We start from the raw sequence: 15,949 nt of genomic DNA, 5'->3' as shown, positions 1-15,949 counted from the left end.
GGCACTGTGGATTCCGGGAGCCAGGCAGTCAAGAGAAAAAGGGGAACAAGCTCAGTAAAGGGGCATATAACATGCTTATGAAAGAATGCCATCGCCAAGACCTTCAGAAGAGAGAGACAGGTAGTCAGACACAAAGCGTGGACCTGCACGGCGTAAGATTGCAGTAAACAATTTGGCTCTTAATTCATTTGCTCTATGCTTCACAGGTAAATACATTTAAATGGCTGGTAAAGTAAAATAGGAAGATTTTGCACATACTGTGTAACTCAAATGTGAATTCTTTAGGCAAGACGAATGAAAATTTATTTCATTGTTAATAATCAGAAAAATACAAAAGAACTGAAGGATTTTATTTTTTCCCCTCATACGTAGAAATGGTCGGAGCAACTCCTTTATTCTGTTAGAGAAAGATAAGGTTTACAGTTTCAGAAGTGAAATAAAAATGCATATTGTGAAATGTTAGTGTAATTAAATAATCTCCATTCATAATGATCTAATATTGTCTTATCTCAGACTGAAATACTGAATTAAATAATCCTAATACTATTTTTCAAGATTTATTATTTCCCTATTTTCTTTATCAGTACTCACTGCTATGACTATAAAAAGATGCTTATGTTTAAATATGGTATTAAAGATCAGTATTAAGACCTAAGATTTTAATCCCATTGGCATTGAAAATGCTTTCAAGCAAGGACATATTAATTTCTATCACTGCAGTTAGTTTTAGACTTAATCATGCAATTACAGAGGAAAAGACTTTACAGAAAGAATCCCACCCATTAGAAATATTAATAAAAAGCTACATATATAATATTTATGAAATAATAAAGAAATACATAAAATATTAATATAGATAAATTAATGACCATGTGAGTACACAAACAATACTGAATGACTGTTAATTGTGAAGTCAAACATTATTTAGCCAACTAGACACATTCTCTTTTACAGAAGCAGAAGGGAAAATAATTCTTAAGGTACAAAATGCACTCTTAATGATAAATTGTTTAAAAAGTGCTAATTGCCATAGAAACATTTTCTTCTCAGTATGCGGGTTTTGTTACATCAAGATAGTATGCAAGCTGAAGGAATAATAAATAGACATAAAAATTGCCAAGTTTTTTTCATTGACATGGTGAATAACCTATCTATGTCTATAATAACCTAAAGTTAAACAGGCAGTGTGGTGTAGCAGATGAAAACACTGCATTTTAGACCTACTGTGTGAAGGAAGTTCCTGTAATCAACTAAAAATTACAGGCATGAACAATTGTAAAGTATCTTGATAACGGAAGTCACCACTGATAAAGGCATCAATCCTTTTCAAGTCTACTTAATCCAACTTACAGTCAAGGAGCACTGAAGTCTATCCCAGCTGCACTAGCTGCAAGGCAGGAATTCAGACTTGGACACAGTACCAGTCCAGGCTTCAGCCAAATATACAGTGTACAATAATAATAACAACATGTGAAAGAAAACATAACAAGTCTGTTATTACCTTTTATTGTAAATAAACCTATTTTTTGAAGACTATTATAAATATAATTACTGAAGAAGCGAAATAGAGGTTGGCATACAACATAGCGATACAGTAGAAGTTGCATAACAGTTTATAAGCACAAACAATATTTTTATAGTACTGTTCTCTAAGGAACAGTATCCACTGGTACTTTAGAGGTATATATACTATAGTTGTTCATATGTATTTTTTAAATGATGGATCTAAGGCATGCTAGATCTATTTCTTGGGGTCACAAAATAATTTAGGTATGAGAAAAGAGTCAGAACCAGGATCTGAATTGTCCACCATATCATTTAAACTTGAACAAATGTCTTAGCCACTCTCTCTCAACGCCTAGCACAATGGATTACCGGAATTCTGAAAATCTTCACAAAGGACAAGGCACTACTGTGCATAATTTTGACTGCATTGTAAGAATTATGAAAAATTCACCTCCTAAACTGACTTGGCAAGCAAACAACAAGAGTGCAAAAAAAACACCTAAAGGGTACATGAATTCCAATTAAAATAAATGAATGAATTAAAAGAAAGTGAATACATTAACCACTAAATAATATATACCTGTGCAGAACCCCAAAACCTATTTTTTCATCCAGTATATATATATATATATATATATATATATATATATATACATAATATATATATACTGTATATACAGTATATACATACATACACATATATAAGTAATAGTAGTAGTAGTTTATTTATATAGCGCCCTTCACAGACAAAAGGTCACAGAGTGCTGAACAGCAAATACAGAACAAATACAAACAGTTGAAACAAAAACATAAAACCAATAAAAACAATAAATAAACAAACTGGAACTATTCAGCACTAATTAAAAACTTGCTTAAAAAGGGGTACGGACACCCTGAAACACAGCCACATTTAGTTTGGGGGCTTGCAGGAAGAATGATAAGGGTTGGGCGGCATGGTGTCACAGTGGTAGCGCTGCTGCCTCGCAGTTAGGAGACCCGGGTTTGCTTCCCGGGTCCTCCCTGTGTGGAGTTTGCATGTTCTCCCCGTGTCTGCGTGGGTTTTCTCCGGGCGCTCCGGTTTCCTCCCACAATCCAAAGACATGCAGGTTAGGTGGATTGGCGATTCTAAATTGGCCCTAGTGTGTGCTTGGTGTGTGTGTGTGTTTGTGTGTGTCCTGCGGTGGGTTGGCACCCTGCCCAGGATTGGTTCCTGCCTTGTGCCCTGTGTTGGCTGGGATTGGCTCCAGCAGACCCCCGTGACCCTGTATTCGGATTCAGCGGGTTAGAAAATGGATGGATGGATGGATGATAAGGGTTTGTTTATAGCATTGTAGAGGAAGAAATAACATTTAATGCAATGGTGACTGCAATTGACAGCCTGTCTTTCTAATTTGTGATTCTTACTGTAATGTGCATTAAACATTCCTGTGATTTATTAAACAGAGTCTTTTTTTTGTATGCTGATTGTGTGCACACATTAATACTGTATAACAATTGAGGTCTGAACACTAGAAAGTCAATTCACAATTTTTCTCAGTTTTCAGAGTGTATACCTTTGACTCCAGTCTCTCACAGCAAGGAAGTACATACTACATTCTGTATATTTTAAGCATACTCTCAGCATGTTTTTAAAGTACAGAGTTATGCACAAATGGTTTATTTTTAAGTTCACTGTCTGCAGCTATACTTTCTCTGCACTCTTTCACCTTTCATTGGTATTCATGCACAGGCATTTCACTGGTAATAGTGTTTCAGGCTTCAATGATTGTCCTATGTTCTCCCCGGATGATTGTAAACTACAGTACATCAATGGGGTTTTGAATGAAACATCTGAGAGTATGAGCAAATCACAAGCTGTAAAGATAAGAGAGGACTATTAATTTCAAGAAACAACTGAAAAATATGTTAGAAATGTATGAAAAGGATAATCTTTATGCATTGTACAAAAGAACTATACTCCGAATGCTTTATTTTAGAAGAGATAACAATTAAAATAACACAGTCAATACCAACTGCAATCCAAGGAAATAAATAACAAAAATGAGCGTTGATAATATAAAAGGAATAAAGGGGGGGCACAATAAAGCCTGGCTTTCAACAAATCTGTTGGGTTTATCAGCTGTGCAATCTATGGGTCACTCTACAGGCTGAATTTATTTTTTATTGACATGGAATTTTCATTTTCTTAAAGTCTTAAGACCATTCGCCTATTATAGGACTGTTATAACCTCACAACCCTCTGATCTCAAGCCATCACTAGAGGTACATAAACAATTAGAAAAGCTTAAAAATTAAGTATAACTATCCTATAACACAGCCATATAGTCACACCAGGAGCAATACTTTATTCCTAAATAGAGGAACTCACCTATAAAGTTGGAAGTGACCGCATTATCTAAAAGTGACATATTCTTTTTGACATCCTGTGACATTATCCTTTTTTACCAATGTAGATGCAAATAATATTTAATAATTTTCCTAACATATTTAGTGTATTCCAGTAAAGGGTCAAGGGACCTAGGGGTGTATCGATATTATAATTATACTTATTAGTTTTTATTAATAACACTACAATTAAATAAATATTTATTTAAATGAGTGTTTAAAATAATATTTTTTATAATAAAGATAAAGTGCACTTGTTAAAATTATTTATTACTATTTTTGTAATAAGGTAAATTACTGATATTCAATAATTATGAAATAAAATTAAGGAAGAACACATTTTTTTTCAAAACAAATATTACTTTTGGAAAACCTTCCATCATCCCAAACCCACCATTCAAAAATGTAAAAAGTTGAGCAAATGTTAAATACAGGAATGTTCAATTGTAGTTTTTGTGTTCATGAATACTGTATGTTAATTTAAAGTAGATAATTAAATCTTAAATTAAATTAAGTAGATTAAGAAGTTAATGTTTATGCCACCTGTTAACTCTGCTGTACAGGTACGTAAAAGTATTAAATATAAAAATATATGGCAAGTGCCACAAATTTTTTAAATGGTGACACCTGTTATATATTGCTGCCCTTGTGTCTTTAGTATATATGATTATACATTATTATGAATAAAAATCCAGTTAATAGCACTATCAAATTAAAAAAGAACATCACTGTCTAAATATTTTACAAGTTCACTGCACAATAATGCCTAATATTTGAGCATTATCATGCAATTATCGGTTACCTTACCTTAACATATGGCAATATTGCAGCTGCATAACCACAATGACAAGCACAGTGTTTACTGTTAGTCTAAATACCATGACATACTCACTAATCAGTAAGTGTAGTCTACGGCCTGGTCCGGTCCACTACTTCATAACAATGACATTTACTATGTTCAGCCCATTATCTGTAATCTTGCAAACTTTGTGCCTCTCCTGCAAACTCCAAGCAGGCAGTGAAAATCTTACGTCTTGTGGAAAACCTCCTGTTTGTAAGAATCTCCCTTTCGGCATTAATTCCTCTTCCATAACAAGTACTGTCACTTGCTCAGGTATGTTTCAAGAGTTCTACTCATAGACAAAATCATTTGAGGTTGCATAAAGTGCCATTTGTTTCAGATCCATTTCAGTTTCTGTCTGACATTTGGGATAAAATAAAGGGAACACAAATTGTGAAAAATAATTGCAGGAAGGGATATATCTATTACTCTGGGTGCTAGAACATTTTTTAACCCTTTGTTGTGTACAGTTTTAATCAGAGTCTTGTCTTTTGGTGCTTTTTATAGCCTTTATGATTTGGACATGTGTCATGGTGTCAACAGGTAATGGTTATCCATATTCTAACATTACTTTGACTTGGCACTGCTTCTTTAGCAATAATTCACAAACTGAACTGAATTTTAGTTTTATAAATATTTGAGTGCAGTTCTGATATAGTTGGCTCAGCATGCATTTTTGATCATCATCACTACTGAAAACAAGATAATGCCAACATATGGGCAATTCTCTACATTTTACCCAGCAAACATGCCCTTTAGGGTTAACTTGGGTCTTTCTGTGAGCAGAGCCAGCAAGGGCTGCCCACAATCAAACCTGTGTGAGCTAATTTTGGGCTTCCTGTAGGTGGATCACTTCACAATGTACATATGGGCCCCGTATAGGGAACAATGTGAGCAAACACACTGGGGCTATTCTAAACTATGCCCATATAGGACGATGATGTTCAGCCCAAAATTAGTCCTTTCAGGTTTTAGTTATCCAAACAGAATTAACAAATTGCTCATGCTCAATTACTAGAGTATTACTGTATTGCATGTTATTTCTATAAGACAAAGTAATCCAGCAAGTAACCAACATGACAATTAATCAATCAACAGCAGTATGAACATTCATTTTTAACTATACTATTATACAACTGAATTACACAATCTGCCAATAGTGTGGTGTAGTGGTTAAAGCTTTAGACTTCAAACCTTGAGGTTGTCGGTTCAATCCTGCTGCTGACACCATGTGACCATGAGCAAGTCACTTCACCTGCCTGCGCTCTAACTGGAAGAACAAAATAAACATAACCAGTTCTATCTTAAATGTTGTAAGTCACCTTGGATATAGGTGTTAGTCAAATAAATAATATTAATGAAGTTTACTCCTTGAAACATATCTTTAGCTGGAATCTTTGAAAGCCAATATACTTTCAACACTTAGAGCAAGTTGTGCCAGTTAGAGTATGCATCTTATTCAGAGTTGTAGATCCAAGAAATGGATGCTGTGCTAATAGCAAAAGCATTGGGGCAAACTCGCATCAACAAGTCTGCTGCAATTAAAGCACAGACAAAATATGTGCAGTTAGTAGAAGGTCAATACTGTGCAGTACATGCACCTTCCAAGGATAATCTATGGTGCTGTCTGTCCTGGTGCTTCCAATGGCAGTGGTGCCACTTGCAGCCTGTTTAGAGGGCAGTGCCCCAGTTAGACAACATAAGTTTTATGTTGGAGTGAAGTATGGGTGAGAGGAGTAAGTAACAGTTGTGCAAACTGAGGGAGTTAAGAGAGTCTGTGTGTAGCATGGCATTCTTGAAGGCAGAACTCAGGGGTTGTGATGATTAACAGATGTTGGGGTTATCTTGACCTTTACCCAAGCCTCTTTGGCGGGGTCATTGGACATCAATTAACATATTGCCCAAAAGGTCTATTAACACTATTAGGTATGATATTAATTACATATTGACAATGTGAGGATGTTTATTTTATAGTAAGTTCAGCATATTTTGAAGAAAAGTTGAAGGGTTTCAACTTCTATTATACAGATGGTGTTCTAGTGTACAGATGGTTGTTGTGCTTTTTCAGAGTCCTTACTCTCTTACCATCACTGTTAAATTTCTCAAGCCAGGACCTTTAAAGTTTTACAATTGCACCCAATAAATAATCATGACGAAGTTGTAACTGTAAACCTGTTTTTACATTCTGTAAAATATTTTACTTAACACTTATGGAGTGCTACTTCCTGACAGTGTTTAAGCATTTAAAAGAAGACGTAGAAGTAAAAAGATGGTGTTAACCCTTGTAATTCAATCAGTTGCTGTTGCTACTACTCTGCTAGAAAACATTATTTTATCATTAGATAACACCTGACAGTAGGAAACAGAAGAAAAACTGGAGGTCTTGGTATGTGTAACCTGCCACCCACAATTGGAATAACTTTTTGTAAATAATATAAACAAATATGTTGCATTGTCCTTTATAGCTGTAGACCAAATACCTTTCCTTGGTGTTAGATTGGATGCCACTAGAAGAATTTTGAGGTGCCTGTGTGCCATGAGTGTTGTTCAATAGATTTGTTGAAAGGGATCTGAACAGAAGAAATTCTTTATTGACATTTGGTTGTGTAAACCGGAGATAAGTGAGTAACATGGACAACTCCACTGCATGTATACAGAAATAATCATGTTTTCAATAAACACTACATGTAACTAACAATCCCCGATAACCTACTTTATCATATATGCTGCCTATGTAAACTAAACCTACTATAGATGTAACAAACTATCGGACAAAAGACATTCCAAGGATGCATGGATGAGAATTTAAAATTATTTAATATGTTTTGTCTTTAATTTTTCTTTGCAGATGCAACACCATGAAGAACCAAAGGAGCATCCTTTCAGGTTGAGGCAGTCATTAAACACTGGATGCAAAATACAAGAGACATGAATGGAGGAAGAAGGAATCACAACTGTTATAAGTAAATAAATAAATACACACACACACACAATTTGGTCTGATCACACACTGGAATGAATGTAAAGCAATAAAATTCAAAAGAAAGAAAAGTACTGACTTCACAGTCACAATGAAGTATTATGCAGACATACTGCTGTTGGTATAACCCAGCCACAGGGAATGCACAAGCCAGTGTGTTTCTTTGTGCCAGTCCCAAGCCTGGATAAATGGGGAGGGTTACGTCAGGAAGGGCATCTGGGGTAAAATTTGGCAAAATCAATATGCAGACAACAATAAAAATTTCCATACCGGATTGGTTGAGCCCCGGGTTAACAATGACCTCCACCAATACTGTTAGCCAACAGGTTGCAGGCGGAAATTGGGCTACTGTTGGCCGAAGAAGGAGAAGAAGAGGGGGGAGACGTGTCCAGAGGCAGGAGGAGAGGAAGAAGGTAAAGAGAATGGAACTGAGGGTAGGAACTTTGAATGCTGGCAGTATGACTGTAAGGGGAGACAGTTAGCAGATATGATGGAGAGAAGGACGGTTGATATATTGTGCGTGCAAGAGACTAAATGGTGGAGACCAGGGGGAGTGGAGGTGGATTCAAATTGTTCTATCATGGTTTGGATGGGAGGAGAAATGGGGTAGGGATTATTCTGAAGGAACAGTATGTCAAAAGTGTTTTGAAGGTGAAAAAAGTGTCAGGCAGAGTAATGATTATGAAGCTGGAAATTGGAGGTGTGATGATGAATGTTGTTAGTGCATATGCACCACAAGTTGGGTGTGCGATGGATGAGAAAGAAGATTTTTGGAGTGAGTTGGATGAAGTGATGCACATTGTACCCAAGGGACAGAAAGTGGTGATTAGAGCGGATTTCAATGGACATGTTGGTGAAGGGAACAGAGGAGACAAGAAGGTGATGAGTAGGTATGGTGTCAAGATGAGTAATGAAGAAAGTCAGATGATAGTGGATTTTGCCGAAAGTATGGACATGGCTGTGGTGAATACATATTTTAAGAAGAGGGAGGAACACAGGGTGATGCACAAGAATGGAGGAAGATGCAAACAGGTGGATTACATCCTATGCAGAAGAGTCAGTCTGAAGAAGATTGAAGACTGCAAAGTGGTGGCATGGGAAAGTGTAGTTAAGCAGCATAGGATTTTGGTCTGTAGAATGACATTGGAGATCAAGAAGAGGAATAGAGTGAGGGTAGAGCCAAGCATCAAATGGTGGAAGTTGAAAAAGAAAGACTGCAAGGTTGAGTTTAGGGAGGAGTAACTCTTCACTGGGTGGCTGTGAACAGTTACCAGACAGTTGGGCAACTACAGCAGATGTAGTAAGAGTGACAGCAAGAAGGGTGCCTGGCATGACATCTGGAAAGAGGAAGGAGGAAAAGGAAACCTAGTGGTGGAATGGGGAAGTACAGGAGAGTATACAGAGGAAGAGGATGGAGAAGAAGAAGTGGGATTGTCAGAGCGATGCAGAAAGTAGACAAGAGTACAAAGAGATAAGGCGCAAGGTGAAGAGAGAGGTGGCAGAGGCTAAAGAAAAGGCTTATAATGAGTTGTATGAGAGGTTGGACACTACTGAGGGAGAAAAGCACCTGTACCGATTGGCTAGACAGAGGGACCGAGCTGGGAAAGCTGTGCAGCAGGTTAGGGTGATAAAATATAAAGATGGAAATGTACTCACAAGCAAAGAAAGTGTGTTGAGCAGATGGAAAGAGTACTTTGAGAGGTTGATGAATGAAGAGAATGAGAGAGAGAGAAGGTAAATGATTTGGAGACAGCGAATCAGGAAGTGCAATGGATTAGCAAGGGGGAAGTAAAGACAACTATTAAGAGGATGAAAAATAGAAAGGCTGTTGACAAACCTGTGGAAGCATGGAGGTGTTTAGGAGAGATGGCAGTGGAGTTTTTAACCAGATTGTTTAATGGAATCTTGGAAACTGAGGAGTGGAGAAGAAGTATACTTGTGCCGATATTTAAGAATAAGGGCGATGTGCAGGACTATAGTAACTACAGGGGGATAAAACTGATGAGCCACAGCATGAAGTTATGGGAAAGAGTAGTGGAAGCTAGGTTAAGAAGTGAGGTGATGATTAGTGAGCAGCAGTATGGTTCATGCCAAGAAAGAGCACCACATGTGTAATGTTTGCTCTGAGGATGGTGGTGGAGAAGTATAGAGAAGGCAGAAGGACTTGTATTGCGTCTTTGCGGACCTGGAGAAAGCATATGACAGGGTACCTCGAGAGGAGCCGTGGGACTGTATGAGGAAGTCAGAAGTGGAAGAGAAGTATGTAAGAGTTGCACGGGATATGTACAAGGGAAATTTGACAGTGGTGAGGTCTGCGGTAGGATTAATTGATGCATTTAAGGTGGAGGGGGGATTAAATCAGGGATCGGCTCTGAGCCCTTTCTTATTTGCAATGGTGATGGACAGGTTGACAGACGAGATTAGACAGGAGTCCCCGTGGACTATGATGTTTGCTGATGACATTGTGATTTGTAGCAAGAGTAGGGTGCAGGCTGAGGAGACCCTGGAAAGGTGGCTCTGGAGAGAAGAGGAATGAAGGTCAGCAGGGACAAGAAAGAATACATGTGTGTAAATGAGAGGGAGGTCAGTGGAATGGTGAGGATGCATGGAGTAGAGTTGCAGAGGTGGATGAGTTTAAATACTTGGGATCAACAGTACAGAGTAATGAGGATTGTGGAAGAGAGGTGAAATACAGAGTGCTGGCAGGATGGAATGGGTGGAGAAGAGTGTCGGGAGTAATTTGTGACAGACGGGTATCAGCAAGAGTGAAAGGGAAGATCTACAGGATGGTAGTGAAACCAGCTATGGTATATGGGTTGGAGACAGTGGCACTGACCAGAAAGCATGAGCTGGAGGTAGCAGAGTTAAAGATGCTAAGATTTGCACTGGGTGTGATGAGGATGGACAGTATTAGAAATGAGTACATTAGAGGGTCAGCTCAAGTTGGACGGTTGGGAAACAAAGTCAGAGAGGCAAGATTGCGTTGGTTTGGTCAGGTGCAGAGGAGAGATGCTGAGTATATTGGGAAAAGCATGTTAAGGATAGGGCTGCCAGGTAAGAGGAAAAGAGGAAGGCCTAAGAGGAGGTTTATGGAAGTGGTGAGAAAAGACATGCAGGTGATGGGTGTAACAGAACATCATACAGAGGACAGAAAGGTATGGAAAAAGATGATCTGCTGTGGCAATCCTTATTGAGAGCAGCCAAAAGAAGAAGAAGAAGATTGCTGTTGGTATAAAGTAGCCCCAGTAGCATACTCAGTGTTAGTGTGCCACAAAGAGGATGAGGATGTGTACCATTGTTCACACTCTCTCCTTCGCTATTACTTCTAGGAAGTCCAGAGTGCATTCTACAGTATAGCAGAGCTTACCCCTTTAATTAGCCTGTTTATTCTGTGGGCCTCTTTTAATGTGATGTTACCGGCCCAGCACACCACAGCACAGAAAAATCACACTGGCAGTCACAGAGTTATAGAAGATGTGAAAGGTGTCACTTCCCACATTGAAGGAATGTAGTCTCTTAAGCAAAAACAGCCTGCTCTGCTATTTCTTATACAGTTCCACTGTGTTCCAAGACCAGTCCAACCTGTCATTAATGTGGAACTCCAAGTACTTGTAGGAGTGGACCACCTCTAGATTCACTTCTTGAATAGTGACTGGACATAGAGGCTCTTTGGTGTGGCAATACCAGTCAATATCCAGTTCCTTGGTTTTGCTGATATTAAGATACAAACAATTCTCTTTGCACCAAGAAACAAACTTTCCACCTGGCTGTGTCTCATTCCCTTTATCAATACACCAAATAAGTGTAGAATCATCTTTTCCACCTGACTGTGTCTCATTCCCTTTACCAATACACCAAATTAGTGCAGAATCATCTAAGAATTTCTGCAAGTTACATGAGTTAGTGTTATATTTATAGTCTCAGGTGTACAGAGTAAAGAGAAAATGATACAGGACTGCTCCTTGTGGTGCTCCAGTGTTTTGTCTGATTTGGCTATTGTTGTGATGTAAGATTTTGCATATAACTTGATAAATGTTTTGTATGTCTTTATTTATATTTTAAGCGAAGCAATGTAATTTAGTGCTACTTTGGTGAGAGGCATTCGTGCTTGCAAACCCCCACCCCAAAGTTTACGACTTTTCTTTGTAATTTTACGTCAGGATTTGGGAGATGTGTCTTAAGCCAGTTTGATGAGTATTTCTTTGCTAAAGTCTTTCTCTCATTCCCCACACAAAGCCAGGTTAGCTTAACATATGATCTTGGGGGGTTGCAGGTGTGAAGATGTACTATTTCCCCCATTGGTCTGAGATATGGCTGTCTGGATTGGCTGAAGGGCTTGGACAGAAAAGCTATAAATTTGCTTGCTCAACCACTTTCTCTCTCTCTAACCAACATATGATGAAGAAGCATCTCTCTTGCTAACCTGTGATGATGCAGAGGTATCTTTCTTTTGCTAACAACTGAAGAAGACCATCACACCATGAGCTGAAGACAACAATATGAAGAGCACAGCTTCAGCCATTTTGAACAGACATGCGGCTAAAAGCTGAGCACCAATGATGCCTTAACTAGAGACATTAAGTAACTTCAAGTCTGTGTGCCACCTGAGTTACACATCACAATTTTATCAGGTTGTATGGTTGAAAATATTCAAATGTATTTTGCATTTTGTTATTATTTATGAATATTATCAGTAATACATTATTTTATGTGTAACTTAACTCCTGATTGTCTTTTTACTACATCTAATTACCTGAGGTTATAGATATAGAAGGGAAGGTGGGGATAAGTTATATACAGTGGTAAGTCTGTGAGATTAAGCATTCTAAGGCTACATTTTAATAATACAATAAGGGAAAGTAGAGCAATATATATGACCCTACCAAGATAAAACAGCTATAAATTATGATCACGTAGTACTGATGGAAGATTTTAATGTACACATTGATGTGGAAACTGACACTTTCAGAAAATGTTTTACTTATTTGTTAAATTCAGTAGGATTGTGTCAGATTGTCAAAGGTCCAACTCATAATCATAACCACACATTAGATTTAATTATAACTTACAAAGTTGAAATTCAAAATTTAAGTATTACTCCATTAAATGAAGTTATTTTTGATCACTATTTAATTACATTTGATTTTGTCCTGCCCTTGCCAATGCACTCACAGATTTAAACAAAGACAGTGCGACATCTAGATTGTAATTCTGCTTCAAAATTTATAGATACTTTGAGTAAGTTGAGTGTAATTGTGGAAAAACATTTAGATCAGTTAACATCAAATGTAAACATGGAAAACAATTAAGATCTAACATCACATTATAATGTGACCTTGACAGATGCTCTGGACGCAGTGGCTTCCCTTAGAACAAAAGTGATCAAAGCACATAGAAACTCTCCCTGGTTTAATGACAACACTTGAGCTTTTAAATTAGAGTGTCAAAAACTGGAACACAGATGGAGAACAACAAAGCTACATGTCTTTCAAATTGCATGGACAGAGAGTGTTAAAAAATATAAAAAAGCTCTCTTTAAAGCTCGCTCAGAATACTATTCTACAATAATAGATAGCAATAATAAAAATCTTGGGTACTGTTTAGAACAGTTGCTAAATTAACAAATGGGAATTCAGATCTACAGTGCAAAATACCAACAGATATTAGCAGTACAGACTTTATGAACTTCTTCAATGAGAAAATTAAAAATATAAGATCCCAGATCTCAGCATCACAGTAGAAACTGCATACTAGCTTAGCAGACCCTGCCTTACATTGCATTCAGCACTTTAGTAATTTTAATCCTGTAACTGAGCAGGAAGTCTTAACTTTAATTTCTAAAATGAAACCCATTACTTGTTCCCTAGATCCAGTGCCAACAAAACTAGTAAAAAGTGCAATGGATCTTCTTGTAGCGCCGATTCTATACATTATCAATAGTTCATTATTGCATGGCACAGTACCTGATGCACTAAAAGTGTCAGTCATTAAACCATTACTTAAAAAGTCAGACCTAAACCCACACATACTAAATAATTATAGGCCTATTTCAAATTTACCCTTTCTCTCTAAAATACTAGAAAAGTAGTCGCCAATCAGCTTCAGTCACACCTTACGCATTACAATTTATTTGAGAAATTCCAGTCTGGTTTCCGCACTGGTCATAGTACAGAAATGGCACTAACGCAGGTTGTAAATGACATTCTGATATCCTCTGATGAAGGAAACTCCACTGTAATTATGTTATTAGACTTAAGTGCAGTATTTGACACCATTGACCATTCTATTTTACTGCACAGGCTAGAAAATGATGTTGGGCTTACAGGCACTGTGCTTGCCTGGTTTAGTTCTTATTTATCAAATTGATTCCAATATGTACAGAAATGTGCTGACAGCAGTCCATCATTATATACAGAAGTGAGATATGGTGTCCCAGAGGGCTAAGTACTGTGACCTTTACTGTTTTCACTTTACATGCTTCCACTGGGATCTGTCATTAGGAAACATAATGTTAATTTTCACTCGTATGTAGATGACACCCAGTTATACCTTTCATTTAGATCAAATGAAGTTTCTCCGATGTTGTCTTTAATTAGTTGTGTTAGTGAATTAAAGGAGTGGATGGATGAGAGCTACTTGTCTTTAAATACAGATAAATAGGGAATGACACTGATCCCAACAATATTCTGTCATCATTTAACTGGGATCACCATTAATTTTACTGAATCAGTCCGCAATCTCGGAGTTATCTGTGACTCTAGCATGTAATTTTCAGCACATATTACAAAGATGTCCAAATCATGTTTCTTCCATCTTAAAAATGTTGGGAAATTAAGGCGCTTTCTAAATAAACAGGATTCTGAGAAATTAATTCATGCATTTATTTCTAGTAGGATTGACTACTGCAATGCTGTGTTCACTGGATGTTCAAACTGTTCTTTATACAGCCTCCAGTTAATCCAAAATGCTGCTGCAAGAATTATTACAAGAACAGGAAAATATGAATACATAACTCCAGTTCTTAAATCTTTACACTGGCTCCCGGTTAAGTTGATGGCAGATTTCAAAATCTACCTTTTAACATATAAAGCATTAAGTGGCCAAGGTACGGCTTACTTGTCTGAACTTATCATGACTTACAAACCAGAGCACACATTAAGATCTCAAGATGCTGGTCTGCTTATGATTCCAAGGATTAATAAAATAACTGTTGGAGGTTGAGCTTTTAATTACAGGACCCCTAAACTGTGCAATGGTCTGCCTGTTATCATAAGAGATGCCCCTTCAGTCTCAGCTTTTAAATCCCAGCTGAAGACTCACTACTTCAGTTTGGCATATCCTGACTAGAGCTGCTGATTAACTGTACAGACCGCATCGCTGTTGTTAGTCATTAGCAAGTAACATGGTAGTTATAATTTGATACTAACCCTCACCTATTCTGTTTCTCTTCTTGGCACTCAAATGTGGCACTTGGTGCCACAGCCCACCTGCCAAGTTGTTTTGCCTGCCTAAGATAAAGCCATCCCTGATGGAGGATCGCAGGAATCATGGGGTAGAGGGGTTCTTTCATTGGATTAGATGGCCCAGTGCTGTTTCAGCTGTGGAATGGCCAAATGGGGGAGGTAGCTTGATGGCTGAGGTCCCCAGGACTCTAAACAAATCCAAATCATCATATGTGATATCATCTACTGTTAAATTCTGCTCCATACTTGTAATTTGTTTATTTTTATACTGTATTGAGGATTTGTTCTGTTTTGTTTATTGTATTGACACCCTTCTTTTTGAAACCCACTGCATGCCCAACCTACCTGGAAATGGGTCTCTCTTTGAACTGCCTTTCCCAAGGTTTCTTCCATTTTTTCCCTACAAGGGTTATTTTTGGGAGTTTTTCCTTGTCTTCTTAGAGAGTCAAGGCTGGGGGGTTGTCAAGAGGCAGGGCCTGTTAAAGCCCATTGCGGCACTTTTTGTGTGATTTTGGGCTATACAAAAATAAATTATATTGTATTGCTCACACCCGTATCAGAAGCACAGCCCTTGAGTTTCACCAACTGTGGTCTGCCCGACAAAGAGTCCATTATCCAGGACACCATAGGATCATCTACCTGCAACTCTGAGTTTAGCCCTTAACAGGGATGGCTGGATGGTATTGAAGGCCCTGGAGAAACCAAAAAAACATAATCCTAATAGTGCTAAAAGCTTTGCTCGGGTGAGAATAAGCCTTGTGGAGCAGAAAGATA

At 37.7% G+C, this 15,949-nt stretch overlaps 1 protein-coding gene across 11 annotated transcripts in view; it reads right to left on the bottom strand.

The window, feature by feature from the left end:
* shank3a (SH3 and multiple ankyrin repeat domains 3a) overlaps window positions 1-15,949 on the bottom strand; it is a 1,684,705-nt gene that overhangs the window by 539,837 nt on the left and 1,128,919 nt on the right. The window lies entirely within an intron of this gene.

Source organism: Polypterus senegalus, chromosome 8 (genome assembly GCF_016835505.1).
Source record: "Polypterus senegalus isolate Bchr_013 chromosome 8, ASM1683550v1, whole genome shotgun sequence".
Lineage (NCBI taxonomy): Eukaryota > Metazoa > Chordata > Cladistia > Polypteriformes > Polypteridae > Polypterus > Polypterus senegalus.
Note: the sequence above shows the minus strand (reverse complement) of the source record. Positions and strands in the feature narration are given on the sequence as shown.